We start from the raw sequence: 17,691 nt of genomic DNA on the forward strand, positions 1-17,691 counted from the left end.
ATTTGAAAGAAGAAGGTCAGGGACCAACAGATTATTTCTTCGGGTTTACACGAAATGATAAAACCAGTGGAAACCCATCTGCCAAGATTGTATGGATTGCCAAAGATACAGAAAGCAGTGATCCCACTAAGACCAATTTTAGATATGTATAACTCTCCTTATCATATTATAACTAAATGGTTGGTAACTATATTGAAACCTCTCTATAAAAAACTTGTAAAACAAAGCGTTAAGAGTATACTCTAGTTTGTTGACAAAATTAAAAATGCAAATACTTTGGGACTATAGATAATGTCTTTGGATGTAGCAGCATTATTCACAAATGTTCCACTCATACAGATCGTAGAATATATATGTGAACAAATGAATAAAAATGAGATTGAAACTACAGTTCCCATTCAGTGTCGTGAATCAGTTATTACTGACATGCACCATGAATGTGAATTTCAAGTTCAACAAAGAAATATATAGACAAACGGATGGTGTTGCAATAAGTTCAGCATTGAACCTTATACTATCTGACATTTTTCCAGACAAACTAGAAAATGGCTCATTCAAAAAGACTATTCAAAAGTTTATATTTTGCTGTCGATATATGGATGATACATTCATCCTCTGTAAAGATAATACATTCAGCTATTGAGCTTATATCTGAAGAAGAGAGTGATGGTAAGATAGGCTTTTTAGACTTTTTCTTAACTGAGAGAACGGATGGATCATTAAAAAAGAATTTAAACAGAAAAAAAATACCTGAACACGGCAGTACACACATTTCTCACTTTCGTACCTTTACATTACAAAATAGCACTGATCAAAAATCTTAGTTACCCGATATATTTCCATGTACGCGAACACCTCCCAGCGTGGCTAAGTAAAGGTCTAGTGAAGAAAGTGAACGGCTCGGTATTGGCCCATTTAGTATAAACTGGTCATAGTGTAGTGTCAGTCATTATTTTAAGCCCATATATCTTATATTCTAGTTTTCGGACATTCCATTTTATTCATTCTACTTGAGTCATATTTTGACCTTGTCAATTATTCACTTATCAGTCTTGACTGTTTTTATATATGAGCGTATATGTGTGTACACTTCATGTCCCATGACTCATCACATGTTTGTAGTTTATTTTTGTCTGACTATAAATACTGAGTAACGCTTGATTAAAATGGAGTTGGCATCCCAGCCATCTTCCATACGTGTCATTTTGCTTTGCTGTGCTTCATTCACTTCATGTACGAAATATATGTATTCTCAAGTCAATTCTCGTTATTCGACTTATTTAATTCCGTTATTGGATAACGCGATTTAAGTCGACGATTATATACGAGAATCAGCGATAACAAACATTTATACGATCTTGGAGTCAGATCCGCGGGTCACCACAATAGTGCCAGTATAAACCAATACTTTTCAAATATTTATTGGGTCAGTAATATTTTGCCAAAGATTGTCCGACTTTATGTCATTCAAACGGCTGAATCAGTAGACATCCGGATTAAGAAACCTGTGTTATGTGTGCAAAAGAAATACCTTCAACCGCTTCTCCTCCCCTGGTCAACCTCAAGGCCAATCAATAGTAATCTTAGCTATTGAATTATCTAATTGGATATTGTACTTACGACCTTTCGCAATCAAATGTAATTGTCTCTGTTATTTTTATCCACGAATTTTTGTATTATTATTATTACTGCTTAAACATCATTACTAATCTTCCCAACACACGATCCATTTACTTCTCATTCATCCCGCCTTATTTATGTCTTACTAATAATTTTTTACACAATATAGTCTTCCATTAAACATTTGATTGAATTGTAACTGCACGATTATTTCTCTCACCCTATCTGATCCATATTTATTCTGATCACGGATCTTAAATTTTCACTTAACACGTAAGGTGACTCCAATTAACATTCTATATGATTCCTATCAATATAAACAATTTTATTCTATTCTTCTGACAATCCTAAATTTATATGCTTTAACTTTAAACGATGTACTTTGCCTGTTGAGTATTCTTTTTCTCAAAACTCTGGCCGCGAATTTGTTATGACTTTAAGCCCAGCTTATTACCACGTGATTTATTGTCCAGTCGAAGTACGACTTATACAATCTTAGTACTGATCTAAACCAATGACGTTCGACCGGTATGAGCAACCTAGCGTCTTTATTGGTCCTCAGTTCACCTAGTCCGTCTAGTTGAGTCCAGAACGCCAATTACAGCTTCTACTGTGTAAATCATTTATTTCAGACATACTTGGTTTATATACCAATCAAACAGACCACATCATACCATAAAATAGGAAATAAGATTTAAGCAAGATCAAGCCGAAAAGTGGCTGTGAACGTGGGAGACTGCAATAAGCAAACTGAACATAATTTAAGAGCAGTAAATCGTATAATAATGATCTATAGACCAACATGAAGCTTATAATAAGGAAAATATACACACAATCTAGTTACTAAACAGTTATACATTAGGAATATATATATATATATATGTATAATACTAGTCCATTAATAATTCTCGGAAGTTACCCGTAATTTAATCTGCACTAGGATATAATATTGTCCTTAACCTGGCCATTTTTCAGATTATTAATTTGGATATATGAATTGTAGAACGTGAAGAGAATTTATCGAAAAGAATATTCTTCATTCAAATATTAGTCTTTTAATGTGATGGGGATCTTTAAACAAATAGACTCTAAAATTGTTTATTCAATTCAAAAGTGATGTAAAATACAGATCAATCATGAAGTTACAACGATAAAATCTTCAGTATGAATAAATACCCATTATACTGAAAGAAGTTTTCAATATAATGAAGCGACTTAAGCTAGTTTTCCACCTTTAATAATAACTAAGATGAGTGCTGAAATTTAAAACCATTGAATTTGTAATCTCTAGATTACATTATTATTATTTCAGAATAAGCCTATCATTATAAATTTCTTACTATTATGATCAATCCAATTCTCAAGTATCAGTCCATTAAATATATGATTATAGATCCATAGATGATCAATTTTGATGAATACTGAATGTATTTCTTCATTTTTTAGAAATATCAATATGCAGATTTAGTCTAAATGGCGAGCAAAAGCTGATAGACTCTCAAAAGATAAGTATAGAAATTCTAAAATGATACTAAATAAATATAAACTAGTTTACAATTGGTTGATCATTGGGTGGTGATCGATGTCACGTACTTCAGGGCCTTCTCAATGCAGGTCGAATCTTATCGATCAAGTTGCAATGTAACCACCAATCTAGGTGATTCGACATTGCGTACATTATGTTGAGATAAGATGTTGGTTGGAGGTAGTCAACAGGAAACCCTGGACCTAGGTTTCGTTCTACTTGGTACTCGTCAGTAAGGTGTATCTGTAATCTTGAGGGAACTGATGCTCCCTGACGGGTTTGATCTCGTGTCTTCCAGCTTCACAGTCAGAGACGTCACCGCTGGTGATCAATGTCACGTACGTCAAGTCTTTCATAGTACATATCGAATCCAATCAATCAATGTAAACTAGTTGAACATAGTAACGTATGCAACACACTCAATATTATTTCAGGTAAAATTTAGTTAGAAAATTTGAATTGCCATGCACATTCAGCTGTAACGTTAATACATCAATTGTACATGTCCTTGCTTTTTATAATTTTCGACTTAAGCTGATCGTTGACAACATTTCTCTATTTAGAAATTGTTACTATCAAAGCGTTTTTTACAATTATGTGTTAAATGACAATTAGAGTGTACTAGATAGTTTTTTCAACCTATTATGAGAACCATAAAGAGAACTCATAAACTACCTATTCTGTGGTTGTACCCAGGATCTGACGACAAACACCCATCTAATTCTTCCAGGTTTTCAGTGGTGGTCTAACATTCATCCATTCACGATATCAATCTAAACTCAATAATCTCCACAACCTTATACTAATAATTTCATATTAGTCGAAATTGTGGATTGTAGTTCAAATAACAATAAACGCTCTAAGATTAAAAGAATTCAATGCAGAATCTCCTGCTTATCAACCGGAAATGAAAATATTAATTTAACAATTACACTATGGCCAGTATGTAAGTATAAATTACTCAAATAAAACATTCTTAACGCTAGATACTTACGAATTATAACTCCCAGTCAAGTGAATAAGTAAACTGATTCAACATGACTTATACGTGCTTAAATCTAAATCACATTTATATGTGAAAATTATTAACATCTGATGTGCCAATCTAAATTAGAGAATACAAGTTTCAGATATGCGACGTAATAGTCTACAGACAACTATGCCACTTTCCCACTATACTTTGAATTAGACAAACTGAAAAGTAGGTTAAAGCTTCATACCTTCAAAAGAGATAGTAAATGCTTCATCGTTCAGTCATTTGATGCAAAGAATAAGATACCTATAGAACAGTCCTGATAAACCACAATTCCTTTAGCACTACTTCATCATTAGGTGATAAATGTTGAAACATGGAAAGACCTTTGATGCTGTTTTTTACATTTAATGAAGTCTAACGTGGGTAAGTAAATATCACTTCTCAAAGTGAATATCAAAAACTGAAGTTAGCTAAGCAACCACGACTTTCTGACCCCTGAGTCAACATCCAGTAGTAGGGTTGTGGATTCGTACTATTAAGGAATCTCACACTCAGAATAAATAGCTTTCCAGTGCCCAGGTTTTCACTGGTTTTTTAACCTAGGTCAGTTTATAATGTAAACTATAAAAAATTACATATTCTCCACAAATATATTACAAAAAGATTATTTCAATGAGAAAACTATCAAGAACTATACACTAAAATTAACAAGTTCAGTAAAGTAGACAACTAATAGTCATTGGTGATCTTTATTTCTGTTATTATTTGGACTTAAAAATAGATCGGATTCCGTTCGGTCGACTAAATTGTAATACTGCGTTATTTTATTATTGTTAATTTAGACGTGTTTTATGAAAATATTTGTATAGTTTGATGATAATGCGTTTCATTAACTAGCATCGAACGGGTGAACTACTAGAGACCAGGAAGAACTGAATAGCTGTTTCAGTCTAATTTTTTAACTCTTTACTAATCCGTAGACGTGCCACACATCCACACGAATATACACTCATAAAAGACATATGACCTTGAACATCTCATAGGATACACGATACTTTTAAACCACTAGGTCGAAATTTAACATAATACACGGTATATGTATTGTTTTTAATTTATCTAGAAAAATTGAAAAGTTTGTACATTAAAGTTATTTTACATCAAAAGATTATTTACAGAATGAAATCAGTAGTATATTCAGTAAATAAACATAAATAAATCAGCAATAGAAAGGAAATGTAAAAATACACTGGAAGAATAACTCAAAATAGACAAATAAATCAACTCTATTGAAACCGGAATAGGAAACCATGAGAATACCTCATTAGCTTCAACATAGGCTTCATTATGTCTACATATACATGTGTATATATGTGTATGTACGAGAGAGAGAATGTGAGCGTGTATATATACGTGTATCTTTGAATATTGGTTTTGTTATTTCTACTGAACTATTTTTTTATCTCGATTCTTTTCGCCTTTTGCTATATCTTCCTTTTTTTCAGTTGCCATGTAAATCATGAAAAGCTGTTAAATGAATTTATTTTAGAAAAACAAAACTGAAACTAGAAATTTGTTAAAAACTTGAAGAGAAAGAACAACCAGAGTGAGTGAGAGGTAAAGAGAAAGGAAAAGTATAAAACAAACAAAATTACACTTTAAAACAGTGAAGTTAATGATCATCAAAATAATCACGAAAACTATGAATTTGGCAAGTCCCAGGCTGATAGTGTTGACAATATGGAGAAGAATGATAACAAAACTAATTTCATCCATTCTCGTTTGTTATTTTGAAAAAAAAAAAAACAACATGTTGTCTAGCGAAATACAAATATGACAATGTGAAAATTTTGAGTAGAAGGAACAAACAGCAATGGAATATGTATAGACATAAATTTTGGCAAATTCTTTAGATTACTGTCTAAATTAGACTACTTTTTTGTCTAACAAAGTTTTTGTGTTTATGTTTGTGTTTACATTGAATAGACAATGATCATTATTATCTGTTCTTCTTTTTAGCCAAAAAAGGAAAACGATTGTTTTCTATAATTTCAAACATGAAATTATATATGCCATATATCTATGTTTACACATATTAATTTATTAAAATAATTTACTATTAATAGCTGAATGATTATAATGTCAAAAACTAGGGTAAATCACTTCATTTTAAGTTAACCAATCAAAGCAAGTTGAAGATTAAGAGGGATGTTCGAAAAAATGTTAACAATTCGACTTGAATTTAAACATATAAACATCAAAGAAAAATTTTTATATGGATATTATAGTAATTTTAATGGTCGAGATCATGAGTCAATTGAAGCTAGACCACTATGGAAAACCTGGAAGCACTGAACGGCCGTTTCGTCCTATTGTGGGACTCCTCAGCAGTGAGCACCCACGATCCTGCCTCACGAGATTCGAGACAAAAATGTATATCTATTCAAGAAAATACTTATGTATTTTCACTTTTATGAATCATTCTTTATTATAAGTTTAATTAATAATAAAAGAATGTGAAATATGTTAAAATGAGAAATTTAAAACAAAGAACAAACATCAGAGAATAATAAATTGATGTGTTATTAGTATGTTTTTAAATTATACCAACATTTTATTCACGTTTCAATGGAATATTGGTACATTATTTTACAGTTTTAAACTGGGGATAGAAAGGCGAGATAATAATTTTTTCATTTCAATGTAAATTTGATTCAATATCACTGCAAGGTAAAAAAGTCTGATTCGCTCTAACCCGCCCACCGTTTCGTTTAAACGACCCTGAACAGCCTAATATGTGGCATTCATTTCTTTCCCAATATTACTCTTATTTTCAATTCACTTTAATAAATGCTCAATATAAAATGTTGTTTGATTTTCAGTTTGATATTTTATATAAGAAATATAAATAGATCAGCATAGAAAATTTTCTTTTCAACGTTAACATTTACTTAAACTACTTACACATTACCACTGTTGGTTGCCGGCTCACAGGTCTAGAGGTTAAGCGTTCACGCGCGAAACCGATAGGTCCTGTGTTCGAATCTCGCGAGGCGGGGTCGTGGATGCGCACTTCTGAAGAGTCCCACCATAGGACGAAACGGTCGTCCTGTGATTATAGGTTTTGTATAATGGTCTAGCTTCAATTGACTGATGAATTCAACTATTAAATTATATAATTATAGTTAATTAGAATACATAAGTTTATGTATAAGAAGTAATATTCTGTGTTATATCCTAGTGAAGATTAAATTACGAGTAAATTCTGAGACTTTTTTTATGGACTAATGTTATCTATACATTCTTATGGTATAAATATTCAATAATTGAATTGTGTATATTTATATTCATCTTCTTATAAGTTTCATTTTGCTTTATAGATTATTATTGTACGATTTACTGTTCATAAGTTATCCTCAGTTTATTATTACTGTCTCCCACGTTCACAGCCACTTTTTGGCTTATTAGTGTATGAATGTTATTTTTTATTTTATGGTGCGTTGCAGTCTGTTTGGTTGGTATATAAACCAAGTGTGTTTGAAATAAATGATTTGTATAGTGGAGGCTGTTATTGGCATTCTGGACTCAGCTGGACGGGTTAGGCAAGCAACGGACCGATAGGACGCTGGGCTGCTCATACCGGTCGACCGTCATTGGTTTAGTACAGCGAATAAGTCGTATTTTTGTTGGCGAATAGATTACGTGATAACTATTGGGCCATAAATTTGCAACAAATTGCGACGGGGATAGGATTCGAACCCTCGCATGTAAACCCCAATGGCATCAGTATGGAGTTTTTTCATTTTAACATTATTTGCACTAATTTAGTGTAAACTTTGTTCGGTACGCCATACAGCAAAGGTGTTTGTGGTAATTCAATGCATTTCCTCTATATGTGACATTTATTTACTAATAAAAGGAGTACACCCATTAATCTTTCTTATTTATTAACTAAACATCAAATATGAGTAAATTCGGTTGAAAAAGGAGTGTATTTTGGATTAAACTCGTTATGTTCATTTTGGAAGGGTGTATGACGGCCAATGAAATCTGCTTTTTCCAGCAGTAATTATCTTTTTGCTTTATGCTACTAAGTATTCAGCGGTTTCTCTATTGCAACTATTCAGTAATGTTCATGACTATCACACATAAACGATCTTATCCTATGTTTATTTAAAGTTTAGAATATTCATTCAAAATTAAGACGATTTCTCGTTTAGAATGGCTGATTCCTCTGGAAAATTCATAAATATGAAAAAATATATGTGTTTAAATTTTTAAACGAAGAAGTCTTATGGATGTCAAAGAATGTCCGCAAGGATATCGAATAAGACCAGATTGATCAAATTATCCGGAAAAGGTCATCCAACCTTATGATTGGAGATCAGTCGAAAAAGAAGATCAACTTTAATATGAAGACAATTGAAAACAAGAAAACCTACGAAGGTAATTTATCACAAACAACGCTTTTCAAACAAACTAGTTTAAGACTCGTAGAATAACTAAGTAGCTCAATTCTATGTGAAGTAAACCTTGATGATATTGCCCAAAACAACAACAAAACGTTTACACTCATAAAACTAAATGACACCGAAAAAGTGCCATAATAGAGTGATATGTATATTCTTTCGGATCCGTTGGCCGGACACTATTAGCAACAACCTACTGTGGGAGAGAACAAACCAGATCCCAGCGGAGGAAGAAATCAGGTAGAAGCGCTGGAATTGGATAGGACACACATTGAGGAAAGCACCCAACTGCGTCACAAGACAAGCCCTCACATGCAATCCTCAAGGCCAAAGGAGAAGAGGAAGACTAAAGAACACATTACGCCGAGAAATGGAGATAGACATGAGAAAAATGAACGAGAATTGGATGGAATTAGAAAAGAAGGCCCGAGACAGAGTGGGTTGGAGAATGCTGGTCAGCGGCCTATGCTCCATTGGGAGTAACAGGCGTAAGTAAGTATATATATTCTTCATGTTTTTAATGCCATTTTCTCTGTTTCATCATCATTAGCGTTAATAAGTGTTCTGTTTAAAGTTGGCATATTTTAAACATAAACTTATAAATCACCTATTTTAGCTAATTTAACTCAAATGTTCATTATTTATCTTGTTAATTATCTTCTGATTTAAGTGTTTACAATTCATCATTTCATTTCATACAACGTATTTGTCTGTGTAATTCATATTCCCTTTGATAACTTCATGTTTATTACTTCTGTAGTTGTTATTTTACTTAGAATTTTGGTCAACTTATCATAATGTACCATTTTTTTGGCTTAAAGCATAATTAAGAGATTAAGAAGAATGTGCATCACAAGTTGAAATATGCTTTCTTGCTGTTATCTATTATAAAATAAGACAATAATGAAACAGGAAAAGTTATATTTTTGTTTATTCGATTCAACTATTAAAAAAAGTATTGAACATTCATCATTGATAATGCGAATGGCTTAAAAGATCATCGTAACCGATAATCGCGATGCTGGAAATAGTGTTGGTAGTAGTAATATTAGTAGCAGCGATAGTAAAAATATGAATAAAATACTCAGTTTCTTTGTCCCCCCTTACCACTATTTATCTTATTTCCAACTAATCTTATCTAATTTGTGTATGGTTGTTTAATTTTGCACATGTTTGTTTGTTGTGTCTTCCGTCTCGAATATTTTCAAATATGTGTATGTATAAACAACACAAAACACAATAACAACACCAATCAGGTAGGCATAATAAAATAGCGGAACATTGTAAATGTATAAATTAAAAATCGATCAAACTTATATTAATCATTCTTTATCTATTTATAGCTTGTATAATTATCAGTTGACTGAGTCAACTAGTCAAATTATTCATCCATTTATTGTTGTCTTTATATTGTCTTCAGAATGAAATTATCTTTTGCAAAGATTGTTTAATTTATCAGAATCACCCATAAGTATCATTAATATATAAGTTATGAATATTACCCATGTTGACTTATTATTATTATTAGTTAACAGATAAAACATGTTTACAGTCCAAGAATTTTTCTCTAGTTCCTGTTTTCAATTTTTTATGATATATCGGCAAATTATTATTATTATTTTTATATAAATAGAAAAAAACAATGCCATTTGTATTAGGACGAGACCATATATATATATATATCTTTATGTATGTATTGCATAACTATATGGTATCAATTTTCAGAATGAAATTTATTTTCATTGAACAAGTTAAGACCAAAAAAAACAAGAGAAAAAGGGAAAAATGATGATAGAAAAAGGGGAGAGAGAAAAAAATTGGCGGAATGGGAATATTTTCACATTATTTACAAAATTTATTTTTAACTATTTCGTTTTCTCTATTTTATAATCAACATTTTTATTTGCCGTTTGATAATCATCATTGTGTAAGCGATGAGTGAAAAAAAAATAATTTTTTTTCTTTTCGGAGTAAAAAAAATTATTATACTAAATTTATCTTTTTAGATTAATTTTCAAATAAATTTTACTGATTATCATATTCATAATTAAAGTAGGTGAATATATTGTATATTCTATTCTGTTGTATAATTTCATTCCGCATACATTTAAACGATACAATATACATAAGAACTTTCGTCTAAATTTGAACGAATAGTTTCACAATATTTGGGCGCTGAGTTAATGTTAGTCATTAAAGAGGAAGAATATATTTGTAAAATCTCAGCGAAAGAATTTGTCGTTTAATTATATTTTCCTTGTAAAAGCTTGGACTAGATTGCCAGGCGAAACGTTGGATTTACTTCAAATTCTTTCGCTCAGATTTTATAAATACATTCTTCCTCTTTAATGAATACAATATACATGTTACTTGTCAGGATTGAAAAAAGAGATTTATTTAGGGGTTTTAAAATTCTGTTCGTTTATTGGTTTAGCAATGTGAAACAACAGGGCCATTTTCAAATTTCAATGCATTCATTCACGAAACAGAGGAATATATGAATATTGATGAAGTTTTGTTTGTCTACCTGATGTCGTTTAGAAGAACGATGAAAGTTTCACGATCAAACCATCCAACTAAGAGAGCAAACCAAAATTATCCACCTGACTTACAAATCTTCTCCACTATATATATATATATGAAACATCCCCACAAATTCAGGTGACAACACTGTAGTTCACCCTATTTTAATATTAAGTATTTGGAATGATTCAATGGTTGCAAAATTATTAGTTTTCCACTATTGAATTCTTTTCAGAAAGAGTAGTTATTTATTCTACGATAAATGATTTGTGAAAATTCAATTGCTAATTTTGGTACTTTTTTCAGATCATAAAATTCAAAAAAAAATTTTCTTATTTATTAGAAGAAATTTCTAAGTTCATACAACTTCTAATTTCTTAGATTATCTTCACTTAAAGTAATTGTGTACTTTCTAAGTACACAATATACAAACATATACTATAGGAAACAGTAGTCAACACTTCGTTCATCCTACTTAATTTTAAGATTATTCAACTGTATAAATAAATTATAAAAAATTTTATATTCTGATGTTTAGGAAATAAAATATTTGATTTATCTCAACTTACTGTTGCTTATTTCTTTACAGAATGAATCACTGAATTCAATTAATGTAATTTTCGATAGTAGGAACTAAATCAAAATATTTGGTACAATCGAAACAAGTCTGATCATTTTAACATCAGGGCATTCAAGTCACAGCTCATTCCGTGTGAGATGGTATAGCATTATATTTCACATTCAACAACCATCGAATCATATATTAAAAATATCGAAATAATTCAGAAACGCTTTTCTATGAAAATGGTTAAAGTTTACCTTATAGTGCCAAACCTTACTGAGTTCGACAGAAAGGAGAGCCCAATTAGTCATCTAACTTCGGTTAACTTGACCAGACAACTACATTCAATCTCTTCAAATCGCTCATCATTAACTTACATAAAAATTAAACTCAACTGTTTCACATAACAAATATCGTATTTTTGACACCGACTCAATTATACAAATAAATACACACAGATATGCATATATGTCACAGCTTTGACCTGAACGATATGACATTTTTCGATTGTACTAAATATTTGGGTTTAGTTCTTTCTACTAACAAAAACTATAATAATTGAATTCAGTTATTCGGTCTCTAAACAAGCAAGTAATATTAAGTCACGAATCGTCAGAGATTTGGTTTTTTACAGATGTTGATATCACAAAAATATAGCCACCTTGTTATTATAAATAATCTTTCCAATGATCAATTTATTCGAAATTATTAGATGAAATCTTAGTGATGATACCTACAAATTTTACAAGTATATTGATTTTGTCTCCAGAATGTTCTCCTCATTCCGTTTAACTAGTCATACATAAAGTGTGATTTATTCTAAATTAGTCATGTAGACCATTCGGATCCAAATCACCAATGAACAAGCTTCTTCCCCACGATCTTACATTTGATCACATGAAGAGTTTATGATGAACACTTCATAAAGTTTGCAAAGTTCAACGAAACAACTTCACATTGACGCAAGATTTTAGGTGGTTTCAGTCAGTGATGATTATCAATTTTGTGATAGTACTTAAACATTTATATTTACAATAGATTATATCAACATTGTATCCGATTTGGAACTACCTATGAATATTTGTTTCTGTGAGTCGCTTTGGAGATACTGTTATTTTAAAACTGTTAAGTGTTGTTTGATAGTCATCGACAGGGAAACCTGAACGTATCGATATAATGCACACAATGTCTAATCATCTAAATTAGTGCCCACAATGTAACCTAATCGATAGAATTGTACCAGCTCTAAGGACTTCAAATATGTGATAGTAGTCACTACTCGGTAATCAATCAATTGTCAAAAGCTACTTCTTCGTTACGAATCGACAAAAGTTGCAAAAAACACAAAACTACAGTGTTTTACTCCACTACGGAGTGAAACGTTTTTAAATTGGAACTACTCTATGTCCTCCTAAATCATATAGTGTCTGAAGTTGTTAACCGTTATAAATTTGTTTCTGGTTTATTTGTTAAACAACAGTATGATCACTACGTGATATGAAATAACTGAATGTGTGATTGATAAAGTCAAATACCTGAGCAGTTGTAAAATTAGGAACAACATATAGATGAATTCATATTATTGGATAGTTTTCCATAAACATTCACCGGGTATTTTCTTTAGTTTTGTTAAACTAACTCTTCATATACTCCATAGAAGAATTTCCTAGATACTTGGGTATACAAGCGAGATTTAAAAACAACAACATATTAATTGAAAGTCAACTAGAATTTAACGAAAAAGGGTTTTTTAAAATTAATTTGACTTTAAAATGAATAAGATAAATTTTTCTAAAACATTCATTTTTGTCTGAATGACTTTTAATGATAGAGTTAGATTGTTATCAAACAGTTGATGAGTAAGATCGCAAGTGAACTCGTTCAAGATAAACTAAAAGTTAATAACTCTCCAGACAAACAACGAAACTTTCGTGAATTGCCAAATTACAATTTACTTCATTTTTGGTCTATTTGGAATTCAAATGAAATTTATCTTCTCCTCTCTCCTGGATTAAAATGCAATCTGTTCTTTCGAAACTGTAGAAATCAGTTATATTCGTGTTAATTGATACTTTTCTTTAGTCCAACTATAATAAATTGTTAATTTAAAGAGGTGGTTGCACAAACTTTATATCTCAAACCTTTATTCAACGGTGTTTAAGAAAAAGTATAAATGAGATAATTTACATTAAGAACTAAGATCACCTGGAGAGCTGTCACAAACAAGAGAGTATTGAATATCTGTTTGATTACTGACTAAAACATAGTAAAAGAGCAAGTTAATGATTGAAATTGAGATCCAGTTTAATTTATGATACTATTGTTCCTCTTAATTCGATTTAAAAATCACTAGTTAATTCTCAATAAAATGTTTTGTTTATTCTTCGTTATGGGCAGTAAAAATCACTTTCATTTTTCGTAAAATAATCCTTAGAATATCAGAATAAATAGTCTAACATTTTTAAGACATTTTCATAAAAAAAACATGAATTGGATGAGTCACAAAGTTTTCTTCATTTTAACCATACAAATTTATGAAACTAATGCATCTGTCTCCATCTTCTTTTATTGTTGAAAAGCCCAACACCCCCTTACGTCCATTTCTATCAGCGTGTCGATCACCTTGATATAACCGTGAAAAATGGTCGATAAAAGTATCAAACCCTATCCAAAATCGATTTTGTAAGTATTATTTGAAAGGCTCATTTGAAATAATTAAGTAACTAATGTATATTAATGTAAAAACTAAGATGATTTGCTCTTTTGATGTAAAAACTTTGATTACAAATGTACTTCCTAGGAAGACTATTTATATTTTATGCGACTATGTTTCATTTAATAACCATTCACTGCCATTTCTTGTAGAAAATCTTAAAAATCACTTATTTCTGTTATGGTTATACACTGACAATATGAAATTCACTTTTGAAAGCGAATATTTTAGGACTGTTGTTGGCCGATGTGTTGACGAGAGATGTGGAAAAACTAGCTGAAGATTTATTTCAAAAATTGTGTCTTCATAAGTGATACGTAGATTTCATCATAGTCCTAAGTGATGAACATGAAGATATGGACAGCTTGTTAAAAGAACTCAACAGAATTCAAATGCATATTTTTCTTAAATGCTTAAAAAAGATGAATAATCAGCTCCCTTTTCTAAACATACTGATTAGTAGGAGAGACGATGGTTCCATCAAACTGTCTGTATATAGAAAGTCGATATGGACAGGGCAATATCGTAATTTCCATAGTCGTTGTCCAATCCATTACAAACGTGGATTAATAAAGGGCCTACTCGTTAGGATCAGTCGTATTTATACTAATGATACTAATGAAGGAGACAAAAAGCTCCTAACTAAAGTATTAATGAATATTGATTATCCATTGAAGTTTATGAATTGTTGGAAAGATAGCAATACGATGAGAACTATTAAGTTCTGACATCCGAAAAACGACTCCATATTACCTTAACACTTAAAGATGACTCAAATAGTCTCATGTTATAACGCAAACTTAAATTATCTATCAACAGGACATTTTATGTGGCCCAACTCATTATCGAAAGGTCAGGGTTTATGTTTCAGCAAAAACCCAGACAGCATGTAAGCGATTGTGTCACATCCTATTGCGTCTATCAATTTACTTGTATGTGCGGAAACAGATACATAGAAAGAAGCAATCGTGAGCTACAAGAAAGGGTGCCTGAACATATACCTAAATAGCTACAAAAATAGATGAATTCTAATGGCCAAATAATATTAAAAGATACCTTCCTGCATTGAGAAACATTTGATTGAGGTCAGTTATATAGTTGATATCAAGTCAGCTTTTGCAGTTTTGTACGAAAGTTTCCTAGAGCACACATTGTGGTTTATCGAAGCTGTGGTTTTATGAAGACTCAAATCCGCTTTGTGTTCAAGAACAATCTGTTCTTACTCTTAATCTACTCTGGTAATACTGACTTATTATTCAGTGTGGTTTTCACATCGTGTACTTTATTGTAATCTTTGTTACCCCTGACCTTTTAATCTGTCTATTTGACCTATTACTTTAGGACAGATAATGTCCTTCAGAATGGGGATTTGTGGAGATTGTGGTAATTTTAATAGTTGAATTCATGAGTCGATGTAAATTAAACCACCAATGAAAACTTGGATATGAGGAGTCCTACATTAGAACGAAACGGCCGTCCAGTGCTTCCAGGTTTTCAATGGTGGTCTAGCTTACATTGAATCATGAATTCAACTATTATAATGATGTCCTAACAAGTATATGTGGGTTCAGATTGTTCGAAATGTATTGCGCGAATATATCACATGATTTTCATTACTTTGGTTTTCTCATTGAATTATCCAAATATTATGTTTATTATTATCATTAATAATGCTTGTGAATTACGTGACGAATTCGCATTCAAATTCTTCACATTTGAAGTAATCACAATAACGATGATATAATATAAATGATTTGATTGTCTGAATTAATTATGTTCACGTACATGCATAATACGGAGGCACAATTTTTTTGCTTAATAATTTGATCTGATCAATGTCAACTATGTATTTTTGCAAAGCACTCAAATGGATTGAAGGGAAAGTAAGCTGTTATTTATGTTCATTACTCAATAGAATGTCTTCGAAATCAGTAATATTTTCCAGATCGGAATCAAATTTCATACATAATAAGAACAAATAATCAGTCGTTATTCTTAGTAGTTTAAATCAAATGTTTTTTTATAACACTACACAATAAGATTATTTTCCGCAAATATACTAAGAATTATTACTATGATTACTCAAAAGACTTAGCTGGAACTTATCGTATCAACTACATTCCAGCAATGAATCCTGAACAATTTACTATTTTCTAATAAATATTTGAATCATCACCAAAAAAGTCGAGAATGTTTTATGGTATATTTTAGACTACTCATGAATAGTGTGAAATGTATAGCCCATATTTACTATTTTAGGAAACATTCTTGTTTTGCACTGATCATTGTATTTGAAAAGCGCCCATCATCAGCGCAATTAAGATTATTCCCAATTTCCTTTTACGTAATTTACAGGTGTATATTTCGACGAAGTAGCAATAATAATGGTTCATTATTAGATGTTAGTAACGGGTTTTGGATGAATATTCTGAAAATAAAACCAGAATAAAATATTATAAACCACAACTTGGTAGTTAGAACACGTCCTTTTTATTCAACATTCTCTAAATTCAAGGTTCATTTTAACTACTTATGAAATAACCAGTTCCTGTATAAAAATGAACTGCAGCAAGGAAACGATTTTATGAATATGTAACTATTAAATGGGTTGGATGTCAGAATAAAACGAATGAAGAATAAAATGGAAACATAGTGATTAGGTTTCATAACTGAAAATTAAAGACTCAAGTTGAAAGATTTTGTTTGATTTCATTGTTATTCATAAACATAATATGCTAAACACACTTCAATATTTTATATCCTTTAGGGCACTTAATATATATATATATATATATATATATATATATATATATATATATATATATATACATTTCTGATGGTATGATAAAGTTATGACAATGAACACTAAAACTTCTGCTAATAATCTAGATATATGATATTCAAGTGAATTAAATTAGTCATCTACCTGTATTCATCTAAAAGTCTTGCCATAAGCGATTAAAAAGTAATAATAATACTGTTGATTATGTTAACAATCATTAAGTAGTTATGTATCATTTTTTAAAAGATTAAACAAAATGAATATGAAATGGATAATCTGTAATACAGAAATGTAAATCTCTGCAGAAAATGAAAGATTACATTGAATATATATATATATATATATGTATCATTTGTTGTATAATTGAAGTCTGAAGTTGATTGTTTTCTACAATAGCATAACTTGAAACAGACAAGATAAACAATGAAAAAAGAAATGTTAATCGATTAAGATAATAAATCATGATCTTATTTGAACAAAATCAATCAAGCTTATAACATCGGTCATAAAATATCCTATTTACA

The sequence above is a fragment of the Schistosoma haematobium genome, chromosome 4, assembly GCF_000699445.3.
Source record: "Schistosoma haematobium chromosome 4, whole genome shotgun sequence".
NCBI lineage: Eukaryota > Metazoa > Platyhelminthes > Trematoda > Strigeidida > Schistosomatidae > Schistosoma > Schistosoma haematobium.